Source organism: Canis lupus, chromosome 25 (genome assembly GCF_003254725.2).
Source record: "Canis lupus dingo isolate Sandy chromosome 25, ASM325472v2, whole genome shotgun sequence".
Lineage (NCBI taxonomy): Eukaryota > Metazoa > Chordata > Mammalia > Carnivora > Canidae > Canis > Canis lupus.
Window position 1 is genome coordinate 39,236,404 of NC_064267.1, and position 24,100 is coordinate 39,260,503.

The window sequence follows — 24,100 nt, forward strand, 5'->3', positions numbered from 1 at the left end:
TATTGTGTTCTCTCAAACTTGTTCCCCATCCAGCACACCTACATCCATAATTATCCAAGTAAAAGCCTGGGCTTCATTTTCCCTTCTTTCCTATACACTGTTCACCACACCCGATGAGTCCTAAGGAGGCTATTGTTTTTCTTTCCTCAGCCACTCGCATTATGTTCCACTTTCTTTCTCACTGATATTCTTATTGTTTAATCTTTTGTCTGGGCTATTATTATCATCTTTTAACTAATTACCATGCCTCCAGCTCTGCTTTCTACAATCTATCTTCCATTCGGCTCCCAGAGTACATTTTTAAAATGCAGCTCTTATCATGTCACTCTCTGGATTACAACTCTTTTGAACCCCCATCACCTACAGGATAAAGTCCAGATTCTTCAGCCTGATGTTAGATCTCCACTGTCAGCTGAGCAGGAGCAAAGTTCCCTGACATAGTTTCACATAGTTATTCAACAAATATTTATTATCACCAGGCAATATTCTAGACACCAGGGATATTGAAAGGAAAAGATAGGAAAGCTCCTAACACTAATGGAGCTTACATTTTAGGTGACAGAAAACAATAAACACACACATACACACACAAAGTGGTAAATTCTATGTGAAAAATTAAAATGGAATGATATAATTGATGTTAACTAGATGGTTTTTGAGTAAACAAACTTGCCAAGTTTGTCTCTGCCTTAGGACCTTTGCAATATTGCTGCCTCCACTAAAAATATTCTTCTCAGGGCTTTTGGCTCCTTTTGTTTACTCAGGGGTCACCTTCTGTTTGATGCCTTCCCTGACTTCTAACCCCATTACAGAGGAACCATCTACTTAATATCAATTATATCATTCTATTTTAATTTTTCACATAGAAACATCTTTCTCTTTTCTCTTTTCTCTCCCAGTTACCTCACTTAGTATCTTACCCATTCCAAAACCAGTCGACACTGATACTTGCAAATGCTTCTGAGTGAGTACTCTCAACTTACATTGCTGAAACTTCTCCTGTGAAGTGCTGAGGCTGCAAAACTCAATAAGATTTGTTCTCTGCCTTGGAGGGATTAAGAAGGAAGTGTGAGATGCAGATGTTTGAACAACACTAACAGTGTTTTTGTCCCATAGAATCTGTTCATCTGCAAAAAGTGGGCTTCGATCTTTCATGTGCTTCAGTTCTATCTTAGCTCTCTACTTCTTTCTGATGATGTAGTTCTTATTTTATATATTTATTCATCAGGTTATATAACATTAGCTGCTGCAATATACCCCTCCCTAAATACCAATGGTTTAATAAATCCCTGTTGTTTTTTTTCTTGCTCATATCAAGTCCAACGGGTATTAGCAGGGGACTTAGTTTTGTACAGTCTTTCCAAGACCAGGATCCTTCAATTATATGGCTCCTTTACCTTTTAGGCCTTTGGTATTTTCCACTAGATCCCATACAGTTAACAGACAATGAGGAAAGGTGGAAGAACAGCCAAGAGTTTGTAGAAATCAGTCCTAGAAATGATGTATGACACTTCTGTCAATATTCTAGGCCAAAGCTCAGTAACATGGCCACAAATGACCTCATGAGAACATCTGATTGTGTGTCCAAAAAGAAGAGGAAATGCATGGCTACTGATGGCCAAGAGTTGAGTAACTTGTCCAAGACTGACTCTTTGCAGATTAGCCACTCACAAAGTGATCATGGTTATACCCACGGTCAATTGTTAAAGACACTCAGTTTAGGAAGAGTTTTTGAGGTGGTGGATTAGGTTAAGCATCCACTAGTTCACGTGAATTATATCCACAAGGCTTGTGTCTAGTCCACTGATTACACCACAGTAGGAACTGGGATTGCTGCAACCACACAGGCTGAGCCTGTGGAATTAGGCAGGAACCAAAAATCTGCCACATGACACTGATGTTGCTTCCAACCTCTGATCATATCAGAGGGAAGCTAGTGCTTACAAACTTCATGGGCCAAAGTTTAATGTTCTTCTTTTAGAGTCTAATGCTAGATCTGCTAACTGCAAGTTTGCAACACAGGACCCACCCTCCTGCTAATGCTCCCGTTCCTTTTACTTTATCCTAGTAAATGCTGTTCCAGCAGACCTGCTGAATGCTGTCTAGGCTTTTGCCTTTGTTTACTCAACATTGGCATTCTGTGTCACAATATTTATGATTAATTCTTAGGCTTCCATCTAGTGTCTGGCTAAATCCACCTCCTGTGTCTATGTGTCCAGTCAGATCTACTCAGCCTCCACTTTTCTCCAGCATCAGATACCAACCAGTCTCATTCAGATCCTGTATGACCCCACTGGAGCATCAGATACTTCCTCCACTATATTCTATTTCTTTTCATCTAAAGGGTCACCAAGGTCTCAAATATAAGTGAGTCAGACTTGTGCAGACAAGTCACCTAACTGATTGGAATTATCATTTTATGAGTGCTTTGATAGCTTGTAATTCATGTTTATACATGTCTATTTAGAGGTGAAAGACAAGAATGCCTGACAATTGAAAATCACTTAAAAGATTATACTTTTTAGTATACTGCTGGCACTAGGATGTGCTTATTCCATTTCAGTATTAAAGGAACAAGTTATATCACAAATTTATTTATTTGATCATTTTCCCCACATACTTAACAAAGATGTATTATGCATTTATAGTGCACCAAATGCACTCAGGATAATAACTCTAGCAGGAGAATTTGAATCTTAACAGTTTTTTTAAATGGCTTTTAAAATTTTTCAGTTTGTAATTAGAAGGGCTATTAAAGGGAAATTCAGGGCATTTTGGAAAGAGAATAATATAGTACCGATAGTTGAGGTGGATTGGTCAAGGGAGAACTTTTGGAAGAAGTTGCATGTAAGTTACAATATGAAAGGTAAATGTGAATAAGCCAAAAAACCAGAGAGAAGAGTATCCTACACAGAAAACAGAGTATATGCAGCAGTCTTTTGGAGAACTGAAAGAATCAAAAGATGACCAGTAGGGCTGAGCCAAGTATGTAGGTATGTGGAGGGTGAAATATGAGGCTGGGGAAGGGGCAAGTCTTGAAACACATTGCAAGTTGTATTTTTAAATTTGGATTTTTTCTTGGAAAAAGGTCAAGGTCTTTGAAGGGTTTCACACAAGAACCACGAGTGATCAGAACAACATGGCTGCCACATGGGGAATGAATTGACTAGAGAAAGTGTGAAAGTAGTGTATCAAGACTATTGAAGTGGCCTTACTAAGTGATGGTGGAGTTGGGAAGCTGGAACAGTGAGCTAGGGGCAGTACAACTGTGGCAGTAGTGATGGTGAGCTGCACAATTATTTGGGATTTATTCTGGTTATGAGACAGATTATACTTAAAGGCAACAGATCTTGCAAATCGTTGATATGAATCATTGATATGAAACTGCCATTACCAGTTAAAAGCATTATCATAAAAATAATTATATCAGACACACATAAAACATATTGTTTCCTTACATACCTGCAATGTGGTCCTTTGGTTATTGTTGTCCTCCTCTCTAACTAGAAATACTAACGGTTTTCATAAAAATACTATTTTAAGAAAAAAACCACAGATTTCAGAAAATAAAAAGAAATCATATTGTTAGATCTGAATACAATGAAGTGTAATAAAGGGAACTCTCAGAATGATATGCTCCTATGAAAATGTCACAGTCGGGCATTTGAAAGAAAAGCTAACTAAGTGGGCTTGGGATTCAAACCTGTGTTTTCAGGGACAGATAAAGGTGAAACTCTTCCCCAGAACTACAGGTCCTTATGGAGATGCTTCCATGGCTCTATTTAGGGTTAATTGCAAAAGGTATCCAGGTGAGCCTATGATAGCCTCATGAGGTCCTTTGAAGGGCTGTTTAGTCCACAATGATCAGAGGAGACTACTTTGGGGCATTTTCAGAATTTCTAAGACAAAAGATAACATATTGTCTTATTATCTTAGCTTAGTATATGAGAATCCCAAACCCTTCAGTTCCTGATAATATGTTTCATTACTTTTTTTGTTATTTCCGAGAAACCTTCTCCCTGCTAGTGGTTGGCTTATGCTCACTGAGGCTGGGTGAGGACCTGATTGTAATAGGTTGGGTGTTTCCTGTTTTTGCAGACTCTGACTCTCTGTGACTCACTTTGCCCCCAACTTTGAGCCCTAGATCCTGATTTCAGGAAAACAGGAAAAATCCTATCAAAAATCCTATGAAGATGGAACAGGTGAAAGGAGTCTGTGAGGTAAGACTGTTGTTAAATTTAACAAAGAAAGAGGTTCTGAACCAGAGAGACTCCTCAGTAGCAAGAAGCATCCTGGCAGGGCGCTAAAGGCTTCCGAGAGTCCCCGACTCCTGTTAAATCAAGTGGTACCTTACTAGTATTGTCAGAACATCTACTTCTGTCCCTCAGGGAGCTAGTTCACAAGTGTATCTTGGCGGCCTGTTTTCTGAAAGTCCATGAAAGAGATGATATCTGTTTGAAGCGATCACTCTTTGTGTAGCACTTTTATTTTAGCATTCCCACGGAGAGAGCAAGCAGGGCATCTTACTAGTAGACAGTGAAAGCAAAGGAGAGAGAAGATGCTATTCTCTCTGAGTTAGTGAGGATTCTGTGTTGATTGGTTCAACACCAAGAAACCTGACCTTCAGACTGGGGTACTCTAAGGAATCCGAGTTTGTGTCTTTTGTTTTACAAGCACAAAGGATTTTGCAAGAGCACATACCCAATAGTTATTAGTGTAAGATTTTATCTCCTTCTTACGATATGATGTGCTATTGGCCCCAATTGTTAGTTATAAAATTCCCTCATTGTAGAATTTTATAAATGTGTATTTCCCTTGCAATGGGTCTTAAAGGGCACAAATATTGCATTTCCATCTATTCATCATATTTGTAAAACTCTACCATGTTTAGTATGTTGCTTACCTTTTTTTCCCCAAAATATCCAAACACAGTTGTGTTGTAATCTACCCCATATATATCTGGATTTGTTTTCTAGCAAGGGCAAATTTCACACTATAGAATTATGCAGTTAAGGGACAGAAAAAGGCAGTGCATATATTTGCTAATCCATATATATGTATATATATATCCCTAAATATATATATTTTCAGGATGGAGGTATCAGTTAATTGATTAGAGCTGACTGGTGTCTTATTGATTATTAATAATAATTATTATTAACTCCTTCCCTTTAACAAATTTGGTAAGTTATTTCTTCTAACCATAGACATTTATTTTCATCCAAGTCTGTTCCAGATATGACACAAATATAGAAAGGCACCATTCTTTTTGCCCTTTAGTGTGTCATATTCTAGTGTCTCCCAACCTTGGCATTATTTATGCTTGTGGCTGAATAATTCCTTGTTATGAGGAACTCCCTCATTCATTTTTAGATGTTTGGCAGAATCTGTGAATTCTCCGCACTAGTTGACAGTAGCATCCTCAAGTCATGGCCACCAAAAAAAATGTCTCCAGACTTGCTAAGAATCTCCCATTTAAAAACCACCATTCTAGGAGCAAAAACAAACATGGACATAAATAGGTAAAATATAAGCAGCAAGTGCAATGGAGCAGGGTAGACACGATGTCTGGAGCAATTTGGCCTGAACTTGGAATTCTGGGTCTACCGAGCAGGTTACTGCATCTTTTCATTCTTTAGTTTCTTCCCCTGTACAATTGGGCTGTGCTTTGGGTTCTTGTGAGTATTAAATGTCTTTATTTGTGTGTGTGCGTGAGAGAGAGAGAGAAAGAGGAAAACAAATTAGAACAGGTGTCTGCACATATGATCAGCACTAAGTAAATGTTAGTTCTGATCATTCTAATAGAGAGATATTTTACAGTTTGGATTTAAAAGAGTTATGTTGGAAATGCCAGCAGAGAATCTCTCAATACAGCTGCATCTTCAATTAAGACATTGGATTAGGGAGTCTCTGAGTACCTTCAACTTTATAAATGTATGGCCACATGAATAAATGATTCCAACCAATCTTCTTCTTTTTTTTAAAAGATTTATTTATTTATCATAGACAGAGAGAGAGAGAGAGAGAGAGAGAGAGGCAGAGACACAGGAGGAGGGAGAAGCAGGCTCCATGCCGGGAGCCTGACGTGGGAGTCGATCCTGGGATGTGGGCCAAAGGCAGGCGCTAAACCACTGAGCCACCCAGGGATCCCCCCAATCTTCTTCTTTTAGAAATGTGAATGGAAACTGCTTGAAAGTGTTGTAAGTTTTCTAAGGACTAATCCCTAAGCTTCTCCTCAAATGTCCATCCATCCCCACTACTTATAGATTACAAGAAGAAAGATCATTCTTCCACATTGTTTGTGAAAATCTTCAGATCTACTTTACCTAACAAGGTAATTCAACTGTGTTCTTGTCAAACTCAACAAAGAAATCACTCTTCAGTTTTGTGTGTTCCTTCTTGCCTTATTCCCCCATTCCTTCCTATCTCCTTCATTCTTTCTCATCCTTTTATTCCTACCTCTCTTCCTTTTTCCACTTAACAAATGTTTATTGAGCATCCACTATGGCTACTGTACCAGGAAACCTTGTGACCAGGAAAAGCAGGCTGCCCACCAACCTCTTGCCATCTAGTATCATATATAACTTTAAAAATATCAAAGAATAACACTATAAAAATTAATTAATATAATCCATGGGTTTATTTTCTTCTTACATTTCTGTAACTCTACCTTCTGATTCTTTGCTGCTACCCTTTCCTATAATAACTGAAGACTTTTCAATTTTTGATTCCTTTTCAGTTTTGATACTCTCTGGACTATCTTCCCTATTCCGGTCTGAGTTCTAGGTTCTGGCCATCTTCCATTTGATTTGTTCTTCTATCAGTAAGACTTCCATGCCTAAAGACAATATACTATTCTTATCAAAATTCAGAAACCAGAACCTGAGAAGTACATTTAAGATAAATACTAAAACTCATTGGAACTTGATTTTTAAATGGACAAAACATTTGAATAGATATTTCACCAAAGAAGACATAAATATCACTTCTGGATATATATCCATAAGAATTGAGCACAGAATCTGGAAGTGTTACTTGCGTACTTACATACCCATGTTCATAGCAGCACTATTCACAATAGTCTGGAGGTTGTAGCAACATAGTGTCCATCAATGGATGAATGGATAAACAAAATGTGGTCCACACCTACAATGAAATATTATTTAGCCTTGAAGAGGAAGGAAATTATGACACATGCTGACAACATGGATAGTCGTTGAGGTCGTAATACTAAGTGAAATAATCCCGTCACAAAAATGTAAATACTGTATGATTTCACTTATATGAAGTATCTAGCATATTCAAATTCAAAGAAACTAATAATTAGATCAGTGGTTAGAAAGGGCTAGAGGGAGAGGAAAATAAAGAGTTGTAGTTTAATGGGTATAGAGTTTCATTTGTATAAAATGAAAAAGTTCTTGAGACTGGTTACACAGCAACATGAATACACTTATCGCTATTCACCTTTACACTTTGAAATGGTTGAGAGGCTAAATTTTATGTTATGTGTTTTTTTATCACAGTTAAAAATATCAACTATATTCAAAACCAAAATCTTTAAAAAAATTTAAAGAGACGATTATAACTACTAAAAATAAGTATATTGAAAAAGTAGATGGTTATAGTAAAAGTTTAAATTACTAAATGGATGGTAGATTTGCAAAAAAAAAAAAAAAAAACGAGCATAACAATAGAAGCAGTTTTTGTGGTATCATCTTCACTATTCTGTATTGTCATTCTAGAAAACAGCCATGCCTGTTCCAAAATGTTCCTTGGTAACATCCATGGATTCCGAATTCTTGATTGACACATCTCCATTCTGAGCATTTTTCTATATCAAATATTTGGAGAGGGTGTTTCAGCCAATCCAATGCTCTATTAATTATTTAGATCTTTAGTTTCCTTTTTTTTTCTTTTCATTTGGAAAATAATTGCCTGGAAAACTTCAGAATTCTGGCCTGTGCTCAACATAAGATACTTATCAGATAATTTGGCACCAGCAGCTCAGAAAAGAAAGAAATTCCTAAATTAGGGTCAGAAATAGAGAAACTTCACTCTTGACTCATCTCTGAAAATTACTCTGCCACAAATTTGTTAATACATATATATATAATGTTATATTTTGTATTATATATATCATATTTTAAATTAAATATACATATAAACTGGGTAAAATCTAAATTGCCTTTCAAGTCTTTACAGCCAATTTGGCCACCTGCTTTCAGTTCTTTCTGACCATTTTCTGACCAGTAAGTCTGACAAAGAAGGATCCGAAGTTCTCATTCATTATAAGATGTGTATTGCTAGTTACCAAAAAAGGCATCATCTTCTATAGATCCACCATGAGATATCCATTGATGGACACTGTTTGGTTCTGTGGGCAAGCTTTGATTTTTGTCCTCTATGGATCTAGATATGTTCAGATGGCAACAAAACTAGGATCCAGAATTAAGATGAGGTGAATTATGTACTCACTTCAGATGAAAAATAAGGAGTCTTCAAAAAATTCACTAATCAAGGTAAGTAACACTTTATTGCAGTGTTTTTGAAAATCCATGTTGACTCATATATCAGAATTTTAAATCAAGACAGGCTGTCGTTTGTTTTATGACCCTGTATTATTGGGCAATGGGAACAATCCTTTTCCAATCAGCCCCTGATTCTGAATTGCTGGCTTCCACCACTGGCTGGTTTCTGAGGATTGACAATGGTGAACAAACAGATTGGGCAATTCAGAGCTTTATATATAAAGTCATTGTTTTGATTGTAGGGCTTTTGTTAACTTTTTCCCCTTAGTTCAAATCATGGGAGAATATCTTGATTAAGATATATAAGGAACAATTTTCCTCCTGCTGCAGGTTCCGATGTGGTTCAGCAGGGCAAGGAAGGACAGATCCTTTTTTGGCATCCTACATTTTACCAGCTTGTAGTGGGAAAGCAGTACAAGGAGGAGAGAGTTCATCTTGGGACTTTCTCTAGGGAGGAGCCACATCATAGGGACAAGACCAGATGGAGTTTTATCAATTCTTGGACATTCTTGATCCCTTTTTTTTTTTTTTTTTTTTAAGTTTTGGACATCTTGTCCCTAGTTCAGCAATACATAATGAGATAATTTCTCAAAGTGGAAAATGGACTCAAAGCTAAAAATATTATATCCTAAAAATTCAATATCCTGGGGGTGTTGGGGTGGCTCAATAGATTGAGCATCCAAGTCTTGATTTGAGCTCAGGTCATGATCTCAGAGTTGTGGAATTGAGCCCCACATCAGACTCCCTGCTTGGTGTGGAGTCTGCTGGAGATTCTCTCTCCCTCTGCCTCTTCCCCCCAGAATAAATAAATAAATCTAAAAATAAATAAAAATAAAAGCAACAACAACAAAAAAACAACTTAAGGGTACCTGAGTGGCTCAGTTGGTTAAGCATCTGCCTTCAGTTCAGATCATGATCCCAGGGTCCTGGGATCAAGTCCTGCATCAGGCTCCCTGCTCAGTGGGGAGTCTGCTTCTGCCTCTAGCCTTCCCTCCCTGGCACACTCAAGAGCTATCTTTCAAAGAACCTTGGTTTTCATTTTTATGCTGATGCTTTGTGTCAATGTCCCAAAGTACCAACATAAGATTTAGATGTATTTCTTGAGTGAGGGGTGGGGATTAGCTAATACTCATAGTTATTCTATCAAAAAATCTCCATAGCTGGCTTTGCTATCATTGCTCAACTGTTTATCTAACCAAGTCCTTCAGGTTTAAGGACATTTTAGGGGTTTTGCATAAAATGCAAATGTTATCCTGGGAGGTTAAGGGAAACTAATGTCAACCATTAACCTTAAAATCAACAATTAATACGTCAATCCAAATGAGCTTATAATGTTTTCTCTAATAATGAATGGGCCAGTGGTTGCTAAATTTTCTGAGTTACTAATGCTGGAATTTAAGATGATATAAGGGATTAAAAGGTAAATAACAATTCCTTAAAAGAGTGATTTTTAGTATATTCCATTATATTGATACAATATAATAATAATATAATCCATGATATTGATATCTTGATAGATAGATAGATAGATAGATAGATAGATAGATAGATAGATATAAAATTTACTTGGTAGTAGATACAGCTCTTCCTGATGAACTGTACCAAATGGGGGTTTGTGTAGAAATGTTCATGTCTTTGATGTTATGTCAGGAAAGAAAATACAAATACCAAGGAGTTAAAAATTCTCATGGTTTGTAGTAAACAAGGATCCTTTTGGGGACATTGGCTTATCTGTGACTTAAAGGAGCATGTTCTTCCCTGTTCCACTCCATATACTTCCACTCAATCCTTAAGCTTAGTTGTTCTGACCAACATCATTTTGCATATATATATAAATATATAAAATACCCAGCTCTTACAAACAATAAGTTTTCATTAGATCAAACATATTGGCAAAACCATGCATTGCTTTGTATTCTAATAAAAATAACTAGAATAAAACCTTGAACTCTTCTGGTACAGGGAACTGCTTTTGTCACCTTCTGCAGTTAGAACTCTACACAGTGCTGGCACAAGAGGGACACTCAAGAGCTGTCTTCTGGCTTGTGCAGTGGTGGGTCTTTTGAGTAAGTGTCTTGTGATAAAAAATTTTAGTGGAGATAAAAGGTTTAGAAAGTCTACTGCTTGAGGTCATGGTGGTACTGGTGATTGCACTGTCTTGTGTTAGGCATCATGAGTTCTATCCTTTCTGGTGAAAAGAACTAATAAAAATGAGAGGTGGATGTGTCAATGAGCATATGGGAAGGCCAAGGACAGAGAACACAGAAAATCAACTTTCTTTTCTTTACAATTGTATGTATGCACAATTTCTTTCACAAATTCAACAGAAAGTTAAAATGGGGGCTTTTCCTGACAGAACTTGAATGAGATCTTTAGAAAATTAACATCAGATAGCGAAGTATGTGTGAAAGCGTTTACCATAAACAGATTTTGTAAAGGAAATAGGTCAGAAGCTGTGGCATGATCCTTGCATCTCTTTGTTAACTTCGAGAATAAAAAAAGTTTTTACGGAGGGGATAGAAAAAGAACATACTTCAAAACTACCTTAGGAAATAGGCTGGGGATACCCTGTTTGTTTCAAGCCTACTTAGGGATGACCACATGATGACGCAGATAGCTCTGAAACGTGTGAAATGTGGGCTCTGCTTGACTCATGAGTGAGGAGGATACGGCAGCCTGAGGCAGGAGAACAGGTGTAGTTGCCCTGAGGTGGACCTGCTTATACTCCAGAGTTTTGGGGTAACAGTGCACATGTGTCTCACTTACCCATGTGACACGGAAAAGAGAACTAAGGTGGAGCCCTCAAGTCCTTCTAACAAGGCCAACTAGATGGCTGAGGATACCTATGGGGGAAGATAGAAATGAATGCCATGTTCCTACGAATCACAAAGCTTTACAGTCTACCATCATAATGAGGAAAGCATCCACCCAGGTCGAGGGGATTTTAGGAGTGGGCTGTTCTGCACACCCGTACAGAAGACTCTTGAAGTAAAAAAAAAAAAAAAAAATTCAACCTTAATCATCTGTTAAACCCAGAAAACTTGAAGCATGCTAAGGAAAGCCGAGCTCAAGACCACCTCTGTCTTCCCCACTGCTGCGACCTGAGAAATAGACACTGGCTGTTGGAAGAAGGATGCACTATAAAAAATAGAGATGCATCAGATGTATTCCATGCCCTGCCTACACTGGCATTTTCCCTTTGTTTCCAGTCTGAAGCAGATCCAAGCTGGGAAGGAAGATTTTATATTTGCTGTGGATAACGAGCTACAGTTTTGATTAATCTTTTGTGTAGGATGTTCCATTTTTCTAAATTAGGACTGCATGATATAAAGTTACCAAAGGACCAAGAATGAGTAGAAGATTCAAGGACTTCTTGGGGTTTTCATTGAGGATAGATGGCATTACTGTCACTAATTATACTTTTGAAATATGAGTGGGCAGCTGAATAAATCAATAGATAAATAAAGGTAAAACTGCATTTTGATCACACTATGAGCTGTGCTTGAGTCAGTTCATTGCATAGAGCTACTCTAGCTAGTGGCAATAACATTTAATATTTGTATAATTACTCCTTGTTGTTATGCTATGACGACATATGCCCTTCCACCTACTTCTCAAAGGTGTGTTGACACAGCTCTTTTTGGTGTTATATTAGTCATTATTTTGGAAAAATCAAGCATGGTGTGGGCTTTTGATTTTGGCTTTGAATATGAGGGATGAAGAATTAAGCCCTGCAGATGAAAACAATCTCATCCAGGCTCTTTCCCCCATGTGCACTGTGATCTCCTCTTCAAGGCAGGGCTACCTTAGCATGTCAGACTTGGCATAGAATGTCATCTGGTAAACCACCAGTGATGAGCACGAGCTAAGACCCTCAGCAGCAGGAGCTTCTAACCCTCTGGCCTGAAAGATTTAATTACAGTATCCCTGTAAGAGAAGGAAGTTAGATTTGCTTCCATAGAGTTGCATTTTCTGCATTTGGATGATTTGTCTTTCCTATAAAACCATTTCCTAATACCACTCTGAAATCCTCAAACTGTTTACTTAGAAGCTTGTGCGGCTCACTCTCAGACCAAAGGCCGCTCAGTGTCCTTGTGTTTACATTTCTACCTTTCAGATGCCTGGCCTTTGTGAGAACAGAATACAGTCCTCAGGGGAAAGCACTCAAGGCTCCTGTTGTCAACTCTGCTCTCTGGCTCTGCTGTTGCATGCTCTACAATATTCCTTAAGTCCTGTGATACTGATGTCAAGGACCTGGTCTTTTTGCTCAACATCCTGCACAAAACACAATTCTCATCTGACTCTCTGCCCTACCATGTTTGGGTGCAAAGCTGATTCTCTGATGATCTCTGTCATGGCTTCCTGTGCCTTCTGAAAGAAACTTGCCCTCAGAAGTACACATTTAAGGATGAGCAGTATGCCTCTGATATTTACTTTATATGGGGGTCTGTGTTAAAAGTGTTGTCAGTAAGATTACTTTCAGATTGACCAAAGCTAAGGCAGAGAGGAGGTCCTTATTTCAGGTCTTCAGAACTCATCTGGTTGTGAGTCAGAAAATGAGTCACCAGGCTTGACAAAACCAATGGAAAAAGAAATGGATAGCTTAAGATCTAGTTCTTAAAGAACCTCCATATGGATGATTTCATGCTCAAATATACCATTTCTAGAGCACCTGGAAAATATTTGTTTTGCATGTGAATGAATTTTTGACATCACATCTTTGGGGGTTTCCAAGTATTCTCAAATTGTAGAAATTCCAGGCATGTGGGTATAAACCCAAGCTGTGAAAATGTGTGTTTAGAAAAGAGGAGGCCATGCTATAAGATGCTATAAGGTCTGAGGATCTAATGCATAACATGGTGACTATCATTGATAACACTGTATTGTATTACTGACATTTACAAAGAAAGTAGAACTTCAATATTTTCTCTCTCTCTCTCTCTCTCTCTCTCTCTCTCTCTCTCTCACACACACACACACACACATACACACACGCAAACACAAGGTAAATATGTGAGGTGATGGCGGTGTTAACTAGATGGGAAGACTCTACACAAAGTCTACATGTATCAAATCAGTATGACATACACCTAAAATATCTTACAGTTTTATTTGTAATTTATACCTCATTGAAGCTGAATAAAATTTATGAGAATTATAAAAATGTAAAAAATGAGAATTATAAAAAAGTAAAAAAAATATAGAAAAAGAAAAGGGGGACGGACAACACGCACTGCTATCCTAGTCACAGCTCTGGTCTCCAGTGGATATAGCTAGATTTTCCTACTTCCTCTCTCTGCTTCTATATTTTTATATTTTTCCAACTTTGGTGCCCTCCATTGATTCACAACCAGAAAAGAATTTGCCCCAAGGAGACACTTGACAATGTCTACAGATGTTTCTGGTTGTTACAAGTGGGTTGGGGTTGCTATAGCTCTATAAGAAGCCATGAATGCTGCTAGATATCCTACCATGCAAACCCTCTACAGCAAAGAATTATCTAGCCCAAAATGTAAACTATGCCAGAAAAATGCTGGTATACTCATTCCCACACTACAGCAGGACAACTACTACAACTACTGCATTATGTATTGCTCCTTTCAAAATATACAATATATGATGTTACTCCTACTCAGAACCTTTCAGTGGCTTCCGTTTCCTTTGGAGTAAATGTAAAAGTGCTTTTCATGGCCTATAATGCCCAAGATGACCTGCTTCTGCTACCTCCCTGACTCACCTCCTGCTGCTGGTCCTCTCTCTTACTCCCCCTTCCCCCTGCTACAGCAGTACCCTTGTTCTTTAGGCTTCTCTCCATTAATGTCTCTGCTCAAATGTCATTTCCTTACAGAGAACTTCCTTAACAACTCTATCAAAAAAACAAGTAAACAAACTACAAACAACTACCCCATAACTCTCCCCAACCCTTACCTCAGGAGCATAAAATCAGATTAATCATAATCCTGGGTTCATGACATACACTCAATATTAATTCATGAGAAGGCCTCCCTCCCTCCCTTCTTTCTTTCCTTCCTTCTTTCCTTTCTTCCTTCATGTTTTCCTTCAAAATAACACAATTAAATGAATGAGTCCAACATGCAACATGAAAGCTCTCCCTTCATCCAAAATAATTACAATCCCAAATCTTATATTAACAGCTTTAAAAAGTTATTTTATATTATTAAACACATCTATGTGTTTCACCTTAAAAGTATATGGTTTGGTTGTATGAATTTGACTTCGTGAAAAATGCATCAGATGTTTTTAATATCTATGAACTTATTTTCACTGATATTGACATTGCTAAGATCCACCTACAATGTTACATTGAGTATCGCATTCATTTTCATTGTTGCATAATATTCCCTGATTGAATATGCCAGGACTTGCTTTTCCAATCCCTTCTTTTCAGACGTTCATTTATTTGTAGGTTATTTGTCATCATAAGCTGGGTTGTTCCTGGGGAACATGTTCTAGAGTTCCTTTTGGGTTTCTCTCAATAGAACTTATCACCACCTGATATTTTATGTATACTTGGTTAATTTGTTGATTGTTCGGATCTTCTCGGAAGACTATAAAGTTGAAGGAAGAAGCAGGAGGACATTATGTTAGGTGAAATAAGCCAGACAGAGAAAGACAAATACTGCATGGTATCATTCATATGTGGAATCTAAAAAAAAAAAAAAAAAAAAAAAAATTGAACTCAATATTGAACTTATAGAAGCAGAGAATAAAAGGGTGGTTGCGGTGGTTGCCAGGAACTAGTGATAGAGGAAATGGGGAGATGTTGGTCAAAGTATACAAAGTTTCAGTTAGAAAACCAGTAAGTCCTGTGAATCCAACATACAGCATGGTGACTACAGTTAAAAATACCATATTGCATACTTTAAAATTGCCAAAAGAAAAGGTATTATTTAAGAATTCTTACCACACATATAATGAAAGGTAACTGTAAGGTGATGGATGTGTTAATAAACCTGATTATGGTAATCCTTTAGAATGTATACCAAATCTTCACATTGTACACTTTCAATGTATACAAATTTGTCAGTTATTCCTCAATAAAGCTGAAAAAGTTAAAAAAAATATTTTCTGACTGAGTAAGTAGGATGAGGACAATTATTTATCACATAACTACTTATGTTGACATTCACCAGACCATATTTATAGTTTTGATGGTCTAATGGTTATCAAAATAACTTAAAGCTTTAAAAATAAAATCTTCTCAAAGGTACTGATATAATCATCTGAAGAAATAGAATATGAGGTAAAATGGACACCTGGATTAGAGTCTTGCTACTAATTCCGATGATCCTAATTCTCCAAGCTTGCTGAAATATAATAAATAGAATTTTTACTTTTTACAAAGCTGGAAACAATGATTTCCTAGAGGGTGAAATCAAATGTAGACTCATGAGCCAGGTCCATGAGGAGGAAGCACAGACCCCCTCTCTGTAGTTGGCCACACGTGGAGCTTCTAACTAAAGACTTCAGAAGAACAAAAGTACTTCTTGACTGCTGCTGTGACTCTAGTGGTTCCGAAGGAAAGCAATTGTTTTGCCAATGTTATTATAAATTTAGAAGTCATTTACTTCCAAGTTCTAGTATGAATATTTTAAATTTCCTCACATTGGAGTCATAAAATTTCTGAAGGAATTTCTAAGAAAAACCAAAAGATTTCTGGAAGGGGAGCTAGATAAGAGGGGCAGAGCCGAAGAGAGGTTGTTTCTGACAATCAGGTTGTTACTCACTGTTATTAGCATAAAGGGAATAGGCAAGTAATAAAATTAATGCCCCTCGAAGATATAGATACATTTTAGCACCGAAGGATTTGGGGCTCTGAGTAACTATTTTATAACTTCAGCTAAATCTTAAATTCTCTGAATCCTTAAAATGTCAAATGAGGGATATTCGACTTGCAAGCATAGTCTATCATGCTTCCAACTTCTTTGAATTTTGAATTTTCATATAAAGGGAACATTCATTTTGCTATTATCCTTCTGATCAAATTAGCTTTATGTGTTGTATAGAACTAGGATTTTCATTTACACACAGGGATTTGATTTGCTTTTCTTCACTACAACTGTTGCCATATGTGTGTGTGTATATATATATATATATATATATATATATATATATATATATTAATAAAAGCTCCAACGCGAAGTATTCTAATGAGTTGGAAAAGTTTTGCTTTAAAAATGATCCTCTTGCAATGATTCCCAATGCCATTTAGGGAGCTGCAAGGGCGGAGATTCCAAGGGTGGTATATTTTATCCACAAATGAAATGATAATGTGAACACACACGTGTTTGATCTGTGCCCCAGAGCTTGGCATAGCTGAAGGGAAAGAAGCATCCCTTGCTATCTTTTGAGTCCTCCACCCAAACCCAACCATCAAAGCAGAAAATTTACATGCTCCAAAAGATAGAACTAAGATAAGTGAAAAGCTCTTCAGATATTTGTCTTAAAAATCCTGTGAGAGCATGAATTTGGATCATGAAAGAAGAGCTCAATTTGTACTTTTGATTTTTCCCAGTTTCGCATTTTTTAAAAATGTTCTTTCACCACCTCCATGTGCAGAAGGCGATGAGCTTGCTTTGTTTCCCAACTGACCTATTCATATCAAGTTAGTTACACCCACTTAAGTCCCCCCCCCCCCAATTTTGGCTAGTCCCACGGAGCCCTCCTATGGAGCTGGAAACTGATATAGAGACTTTGGCTTTTTATAGAGAATTCAATCCCTCAGTACCACAAGACACCCTTTCTTATTAAAGAACAAAATGCATGGAAGTTGTTAAAAACAAATCATTTTCCATTAGAAAAAAAGTTACGATTGGAAAAAGAGAAGAGCACATTGCTGTAATTACCGGTGCATTAAGCAGGGAATGAACAGCTGCGTGAACTTGGAGTCCGTAGAATAACAGCCACTGAGCCAGCTTCCCCATATGGTCCAAGGGAGGAGGTGGGGCCTCGAGCTGCTTGGGGGTTGGCGAGGTGAGGAGGGGGCAAACTGGAATCCCATTCAAGTGAGAAACTCAGGCCAAGAAATGTCTGGCTTCCCCATCCAAGCCCAGCTTCCTCTTTGCGGCAGTGGGAAAATCCCCCTGGCCTCCATAACAAAAGCCTCTAAAATCAATGTTGTTTTTTCCTAAAGAGAGCAAAATGTGAGCCGGTTTCAGACTTTTGGCTACCCTGATACTAATAGAAAAGATGACCTCAGAAAGACTGAATCACTTCCTCAGCTTTCTTGGGGTGTGGCTATATTCCTTGGAATGATTGATATCACTTCATAAACACTATTCGATCTAGCAGTTTGCCTTCTTTCCCAATTAGAAGTAGGGTCCAGCCAACAGCCACGGGTCCTCGCCACCAGGTATTGGTCTCAATCTGTCGCAGCGAGAACCATGACCGCTTTCTAATTGGCATTCCCTTCAGAATTTGGCAAATTTGGTAAAAGCAGACCGGTACTATGGTAACCTTTCATTATCGATGCAAATCCTAGCAGAAAAGCATTCCATTCTTCTTACATTGTATGTCATAAATTAAACACAATAAATTTGATTGTGAAACCTCCTCGGAAGACATTCCTGAATAGACAGGGCAGAAAATGCTTGCATTATGCTGAACAGAGCCAAAATTTGATGGTCGCTGGAAGGGTTGGCTATAAGGAATCTAGCTATTTACAGGGGGAAATACCAAATAAGCTACATCATGTGCAAGGAGATGTTTTTGTGAGTACCATGTCCAAAACCATTCAAGTTTCCACTATATGAAGGTTATTATCACAGAGGATGGTGGCCAGCTGTTCTTCATTGCCACTGAAACAGAATGAGAGAGAAAAAAAAAAGGGAGGGGGGCATTAAAATGGAATTGGAGGAATTCAAGCTTCCTGAAAATTTGAGTTAACAGGAGAGGGATCCACTCCAGGGAGTTATATAATAGATGCCTTTCATTTGCTATAGTGTTGTTTTTTTTTTTTTTAATGAAAAGAAGCACTTTTAAGATAGTTCAGGTACAATTTTGTTCATCAGTAAAATCATGAATTTGATAATCTTACAAGATTTCTCCTACTGAAAAAAAAAATCTGAAAAATCTTTCAGAATTAGGACTATGGGAAATTAGGCTGTGTCCAGAAGGTAATTTATTCAGTCATGCTATGGTGCCATGGAATCTCATAAAATGAGAGAGTATTACTAAAGGAATCCTTTCAGAAATGGGTGCATTTCATGCCATAGACTTAGGCATATTCCAAGAAGGAGTGTAATAATTTCCCCATAAATTAATTCAGGTCATCTTTAGAAATATCTAAATTTAAAAATAAAATTGAAATGCAGCATTCTACTCAAAGTAGGCACAATACTCTCAGGGAATTATTAGATTATAGCTAAACATATAGATACATGTTAAAACATCATTTGATGGGCACTAGAGTGTCCATTTGTATTTGATTTGTGGACTCGCTACTTAGGAATTTATAACTCTATTCAAGCAGGTAGTGAAATATTAACTTGGAGGACTTTCTTAATAAACCAATTAATAAATCAACCGTGGGAAGAACACTTATTCCAGTCTTTCACACATGGAGTAAATCCATCATTGCCAGACCTCTGAGTCCCATAGAACACTCTCTTTTATGTTTTCCATTCAACTTGAATGAAACTTTCTACTAGATCTCATTCCAGATCCCCCAGGAGACAGAGCTACCTTTCAGCAATCAGTACTCTACCAAGGTCTGCACTCAAGTTTGAGCATTCTCAGTAGACATGAAATCAGAAATGCAGGATTACTGGATTTCACTCTGATGGCCTCTCTTCTCAGAAACCATTATAAAAGAATATCACCTTCCTTTGCGGCTCTTCTGACAGCTGACGTGTATCTCTATGACCTCGGCTTTCTAGGGACAAAATGACATTTTGTAGATAGCTTTAAACTTTAAAAGTTCTCCAAGCAGGAAGGAAAAGAGTAAAACAACAAAAGAATAGTTTTACTAGGTAAGTGTATCTTGACTTAAACTCCTGGGCATTTAGGCCTCATGCCATGGCCCTCTGCATGAGTTAAGTGGAGTCAGAGATTTTTTTCCAAGTCATAGAACTGGTTACTTACTTCAGAAAGTACTCAGTTATTCAGTTTGAGCTACAGAGCATATGAACATGAACAAGTTTACCAGGGTCTGGAACTACAAGTGAAATTATTAATTTTCTCTCCTTTTTATCCTTTTATGGAGCATTACCAAGGGATCCAGTAAATTATCTGCTCGGTTTCCCTCCTTATAAATAATTTGTCCTCCATAGAGTGTGGACACTTCTGAGTATGAGATAGCTTATCACGGCAGTTGACAGCAGAGACTCTGGACCCAGGCTGAATGGGCTTGAAATCCAGCTTTGTCACTTGGCCTGCTTTGTGCCCTTTGGGTAAGTTACTGACCTCCGAGCTTCTCTTTCTTCCCCTGTAAAACTGGGATTTCATAGCACCCCTTTCTATATGACTGTTCTGAATATTCCTGAAAATTGCTGGAATAGTTTGCCTATAGCTCTGTGAGATGAGCAGAGGGAGAAGAAAGATAAAACAGACCAGCACAAGAACACCATGGGATCAAAAATAACTACTTTCTGCCCAAGAAGAAAAGCACCATGCGCCTTGATATGTGTCTCTGGTGCACCAATATATTAATCCGCATTTTATTTAGAAGCAAAGGTAAATCTTTTACTTGTAAATGTGAACTACTAGATAAAATGGACCATAGTCAGCAATTTTTAGGGGAGGTAAGATGACATTGCTATGAACATCTTACATTGTCGCACTTATCGTGAGCCCTTCCTGAACACAGTAGCAGTAAATAGATGGAAAGGAAGATGATGGGTAAAGGGTGACACTAGTCCATTTTAGTCTGTTAGTGCAAAGTCCCAGAAGACGGGCTTAGGAGCCTCCTCTTCTCCATGCCCCGCATTCACTGTCCCCTTCACAGATTTAGAGACTGCCTTGGTCCTCCCAAACCTTTTAAGATCAATCATAAGTATGGCTTTATCCACTCATGTCTTCACTCGTCAATGTAACCAAGACTAACTGAGCACCTATGTGCATCTGGGACTGCCAGGTGGCAGCATGGAAGATAGGCGGGGGTGGGGGGTGTGAAGAATGACTTACCTTCACAAAGGTGAATAAATAGGACACCATCCTGATCCTCAAAGAATGCATGGTCTAGTGAGACACATAAAACAAATGATCCAAAGCAAACAAAGATCAGAGCAAAAAAATCACATGGCACATGATGACAAAATGATGTGTGGGAAAGAGACCAAGTGAGAAGGAAGTGTCTAGCACTGCTTAGGAAAGGTTGGGGGGTTTGATGTAGGGCTACAAGGAAAATAGGAATTAACCCAGTGAAAAGGGAGAAAGGAGGGCAGCAGGAAGCACAGGGACAGAAGAAATGTCACAGTGTAGCCATCAAGGCCTGCAAGAACTCCATGTGCACTGAGTGTGTCTGGCAGTGTGTATGGTTGGAATGCTGGGCCTTCTGCGGCCGCATGGGTTTTCCAAGCATGGGAGAAACACAGTGTTTTCAAAAGGCCACAAGTGACAGGGTGGTGGAAGGCCACTTCCGAAGTCTTGCTACCATCCTGGGTAATCTGATTTCCTACAAGAAGAAAGCAAGGCAGGGTCCAAGCATGCTGCCAGGGTTTAAATGAAGAATGCACCATTTTCTTTAAAGACCAGCTTCCAGGAGTCTGGGAAGACAGTAACAGGATACTCTCTCCCATGTGGCCCGTGTCCCATCCAAACATCTTGAAAGAGACAATTCTGAGTGCCAGGAAGGAAGTATTGTAAGTCACAGTCCTCTCATTATCTTATGGTTTCACCCATGGGTAGGATCTACTTATTACACGTTCCCTAAGTGACAAACGTAGCAAACGTAGCTGTCTTCCGTTAACGATGGCCAATACTGATTTGTGTTCAACAGTCTTTGGTCTAATTATGGAAAACATTCCTCATCACCTCAAATCCTGCAAAGGAGAGAAGAAAGAACCAGATTACCCAAGCCCAGGTGAGCAGACCCAGGAGGGTTTGAACATGGGTGTGGCTTGTGGAAAAACAACACCACCACCACCAACAACAACTGATGCCCCTCAAAGAGGGATTTTCACAGCTAAACTTCAGATTAGGAGGAGAAATAAGCGCCTCCAGCTTCCTCAGTTGCCACGACGAGGAGACCTCATGATGGATCATGGTGATCCAGGCCAGACAGGCCACAGGTTGGCACCTCCTCAGCCTATAAACTCACTCTCCGGGGAAAATCCCGACCCCCTCCAAAGGGACGGTCGAAGCAACAGCAGAGCTTGCAGCAAGCCCTGCGATATCCGACCCTTCTCATTTAGATAATCGCGCCCTAAAAATTGATCTGGATTTGCCCTTACCGGCCTTAAATTTGATAGGACTCCACCGGGCCTGGTTTTCACGGGCCCTGCAACACGGGCGAGAAAAGGACAATAATCACCGCATTTTCTCCACTTCTCCAGTTTCTCAGAAAGCAGCATGAGTCAGCCCTCGGCAAAGAGCAGGGCTGGAATCCGAGTCGGTAAACACGTCGTGGGGTGGACCGGGAGCGACCCCGCGGCCCCCTGGCTCCTTAACGGGGGGACGGACCGCGCTGCCTCTGCAAGCCCGGCTCAGCGAGCTAAGCCACCGAGCAGGTGCAGCGCGGGCATCCCGCACCCCGCAACTAGAAAGTCTGCCCGACCCCATCGGCGGGGCTCCACAGCCCCCGGAGAGGAATTCTTAGGACAAATAAATGGGGGCGGGTGTAAAGTGAGGGAGCGCAACACCTGTCTCTGCAGCTGGCCCGCAGACCTCCCTTTAATGTGCTGTCTGCTGGGAGGTGGGGGCGGCTCGGGTTACGAGGAGGCCTGAGCCTGCAGTGGGGCCTGCGGAAAGGAATTCCACGACCAGGAGATGTGAGGCTTGATCTGCGGCCAAAAACAATGGTGAAAAGGTACAAAATGAAAAGCTCCCGTCAGGACAAAGGCACTCAATCACCCAACAACACATAGCCCAGGGCCCCATAGCCTGGGGTGGGGGGGAGCTTTTGAAGAAAATGCACCCCAAACCCAAGTCACAACTGGATTAACATCCTGGTTGATCCCCTTTTACCTTCTAAGGCTTCTCTGGCTGGGGCTACTTGTTGAAATCGAAATGAGAAGACTACAGCCGCCAGCAGCGCACAGTGTCTTCCTTTAAGGGCTGGTTCTGGCCGGTCTCGGAAAAGCAACTCGCAAGATTTATGCTCCTCTGCCTTCCGTCCATGTTTTTCTTTTTTTTTCCATTTAAGAGGGAATTTAGAGCAAAGTTGCCCATGGAACTCCAACCCGGTGCTGGAGAAGTCCTCGCTGACTTGCAAAATAACTGTGGCTTCAGCAGAATTGTGTGCCCAATAGTATCAGAGGTGAAGACCATAAAAATTGTGTGCACACATAAGAGAAAGAAGAAAGAAGAAAGAAAAGAAAGAAGAAAGAAAGAAAGAAAGAAAGAAAGAAAGAAAGAAAGAAAGAAAGAAAGAAAGAAAGAAAAAGAAAGAAAGAAGAGAAAAGACCCTGGGATTAGGTAACCACATTGGATCTAAAGGGTTGTTTTGCCACATAGAACGCAGAGATGTTTGAATAATGGGAACAAATAGAATGGAAGGGACGGTCTTTCCAAGAAAAGCTTAGAAGAGAGAGATGGATTTACTGGTGGTCCTCCTTCACATTGCCTCCAAAGCCCATGGAATGGGAGTCCATGCTTAGAAATCCTACAATGGGAAGCAGAGTCATTCATGCCCCAGGCAGAGCCTGAATAAAATGCACTGACTTTGGAAAAGTACCAGTAAGATAAAATTCAAGATGAGCCTCAAAGATCTCTCAGCTCCTTGAAAGTTGGAGCTTTAGCAGGGACCCGCCCAGTGGGGGTCAATGAAGCAGGAAGTGAAGCCCTGGACACCAATGCCAAATTTGTTCTCTTTGAATTTGACTGTATGTGGATTCTGACTATAACAGATGGAATTGATTGGGTCAACAGTATGTGAAATGAGAAGGATGCCTGGCCCCAAGAAGGAAACAAGTGCCCCAGGTGTCCAGTCCCAAATATTTTGGCAGTGAATTTAGACAGGGGTGGGGGGAGGAATCATTTATTCATGGAAAACTTTCAATGAACTATTTTTAAAAATGCCTAACATATCTATGGCCAGTTTCCACTATAAACAGATATAAGCAAAGTTTCATTGTTAGTTTGAAGAAATGATTCCACTTTATTGAATTTTTGCTTCATATTCTAATTAAAACATTAGTGACAGAGAACTCAGTAAAATATGTTATCAAGACCTTAACACAAGCAAGTATTTGGTTTTTCGGTGACACTCTCTTCCTGTTGTAACATTTGAAGAAACTTTCATCATTTCTAATATGTAAATATAGCTTCTTCTCTAGAATCATCTCCCTTTGTCCTTCAAATACACAGTCTCTCTCATTCTCTCTCTCTCTCTCTCTGTCAAAAAGAGAGGACACACATTTGATTCATGTCCCCATTTACATTTATGAACAAAC

The 24,100-nt window shown here is 39.1% G+C and overlaps 1 long non-coding RNA gene across 2 annotated transcripts in view; it reads right to left on the reverse strand.

Moving 5' to 3' along the window:
* The window catches only part of LOC112669815 (uncharacterized), a 65,027-nt gene extending 43,506 nt beyond the window's left edge, over positions 1–21,521 (reverse strand). For both annotated transcript variants that reach the window (XR_007405938.1, XR_004817986.2), the window contains exons 1-2: positions 17,396–21,521; positions 7,052–7,146 (exon numbers count right to left, since the gene is read on the reverse strand). This is a non-coding gene — a long non-coding RNA (uncharacterized LOC112669815). The remainder of the gene's footprint in view (positions 1–7,051; positions 7,147–17,395) is intronic.
* Between the last annotated feature and the right edge of the window lie 2,579 nt (positions 21,522–24,100).